Below are 2,500 nucleotides of genomic sequence, written 5' to 3'. Positions count from 1 at the left end.
TGAAGTGGAGGGCCATGTTAACTGCGTCGTCCACAGACCTGTTGGCTCTGTAGGCAAACTGAAGGGGGTCCAGGAGAGGGTCTGTGATGGCTTTGAGGTGTGCCAGGAGCAGGCGCTCAAAAGACTTCATTACCACAGATGTAAGGGCGACCGGTCTGTAATCATTTAGTCCTGTTGGCCTTAGCTTTTTGGGCACAGCGATGATGGTGGAGGACTTGAGACAGGCTGGTACATGGCATGTCTCCAGGGAGGTGTTAAAGATGTTGGTGAACACCGGAGACAGCTGGCCAGCGCAGTGCCTGAGGGTGGCTGGAGAGACAGAGTCCGGCCCGGCTGCTTTGCGTGGATTCTGCCTCTTGAAAAGCCCATTAACTTCTCCCTCCTGAAAGGAGAGAGTCGTTTCTGTAGTATGGGTGGGGGATGGGGCCTCTTGGGTGGGAAGGGGTGGTTCAGGACAGTCCAATTGTCTTTCAAATCTACGGTAGAACTCGTTCAGGTCGTTGGCTAGGCGGGAGTCGTTAGTGGTGTGGGGCGCTCTGGGTTTGTAGTTGGTGATGTGCCTGAGCCCTTTGGCAGACAGAAGCAGCGTCGTTAGTAGAGAACTGGTGTTTTAGTGTCTCTGAGTACAGTCGTTTAGCCTCTCTCACCGCTTTGCTAAACCTGTTCTTCGACTCCTTGAATCTGTCTCTATCCCCACTCCTAAACGCTTCCTCCTTCTCCAACCTCAACCTTTTGAGCTTTGCTGAGAACCAGGGCTTGTTGTTGTTAAAGTTCACCCTGGTACGTGTTGGGATACAGCAGTCCTCACAGAAGCTGATGTACACAGCCTCTGTGAGTTCATCCAGACTATTGGTAGCAGTCGTGAACATATCCCAGTCAGTACAGTCTAAGCACGCCCGCAAATCTTCCACAGCCTCACTGGTCCACTGTTTAGATGTCCTCACAGCAGGTTTACAGAGTTTTAGTTGCTGCCTGTATGCACGAATCAGGTGGACCAAGGGAGTTCTGTGCGAGCCGAACAGCCCCGTGACCCACAAGAGAAACATCCCCGCCAAATTCGAGCGTTTGACGGGGTCTATCCGTGAAAAAATATTCACGTTTTTGAGTGCACATGCATTTCTGCTGCAAATGCCTCTGGAAGTTTCATGCCGTTCGTATGCCAATTGTGGCAACACGAAAATGACCCGTTTTCCCATTCCGAGGGATTTCTGTGCGACCCTAACAGCCCCGTGAGCCACAAGAGACACATCCCCGCCAATTTCTAGCGTTTCACGGGGTCTATCCGTGAAAAATATAGACGTTTTTGAGTGCACATGCATTTCTGCTGCAGATGCCTCTGGAAGTTTCATGCCGTTCGTACGCAATGTGGCAACACGAAAATGACCCCTTTTCCCATTCCGAGGGATTTCTGTGCGACCCTAACTAACAGCGCCCGTGAGCCACAAGAGAGACATCCCCGCCAATTTATAGCGTTTCACGGGGTCTATCCGTGAAAAATATAGACGTTTTTGAGTGCACATGCATTCCTGCTGCAAATGCCTCTGGAAGTTTCATGCCGTTCCTATGCAATGTGGCCACACAAAAATGACCCGTTTTCCCATTCCGAGGCATTTCTGTGCGACCCTAACAGCCCCGTGAGCCACAAGAGAGACATCCCCGCCAACTTCTAGCGTTTGACGGGGTCTATGCGTGAAAAATATTAAAATTTTTGAGTGCACGTGCCTTTCTGCTGCAAATGCCTCTGGAAGTTTCATGGCGTTCCTATGCAATGTGGCAACACGAAAATGACCCCTTTTCCCATTCCGAGGGAGTTCTGTGCCACCCTAACAGCCCCGTGAGCCACAAGAGACACATCCCCGCCAATTTCTAGCGTTTCACGGGGTCTATCCGTGAAACATATAGAAGTTTTTGAGTGCACATGCATTCCTGCTGCAAATGCCTCTGGAAGTTTCATGCGGTTCGTACGCAATGTGGCAACACGAAAATGACCCGTTTTCCCATTCCCAGGGATTTATGTGCGACCCGAACAGCCCCGTGAGCCACAAGAGACACATCCCCGCCAATTTCTAGCGTTTCACGGGGTCTATCCGTGAAAAATATCAATTTTTTTTTGACTGCACATGCATTTCTGCTGCAAATGCCTCTGGAAGTTGCATGCGGTTCGCATGCAATGTGGCGACACGAAAATGACCCGTTTTCCCATTCCGAGGGATTTCTGTGCCACCCTAACAGCCCCGTGAGCCACAAGAGAGACATCCCCGCCAATTTCTAGCGTATCACGGGGTCTATCCGTGAGAAATATTCACTTTTTTGAGTGCACATGCATTCCTGCTGCAAATGCCTCTGGAAGTTTCATGCGGTTCGTATGCAATGTGGCGACACGAAAATGACCCGTTTTCCCATTCCGAGGGATTTCTGTGCCACCCTAACAGCCCCGTGAGCCACAAGAGAGACATCCCCGCCCACTTCTAGCGTTTCACGGGGTCTCTCCGTGAAAAAT

Source organism: Petromyzon marinus, unplaced genomic scaffold (genome assembly GCF_048934315.1).
Source record: "Petromyzon marinus isolate PM22_M1 ecotype Great Lakes invasive population unplaced genomic scaffold, UKy_Petmar_22M1.pri1.0 PM_G_Scaffold_18, whole genome shotgun sequence".
In the NCBI taxonomy this organism is placed as follows: domain Eukaryota; kingdom Metazoa; phylum Chordata; class Hyperoartia; order Petromyzontiformes; family Petromyzontidae; genus Petromyzon; species Petromyzon marinus.
Note: the sequence above shows the minus strand (reverse complement) of the source record.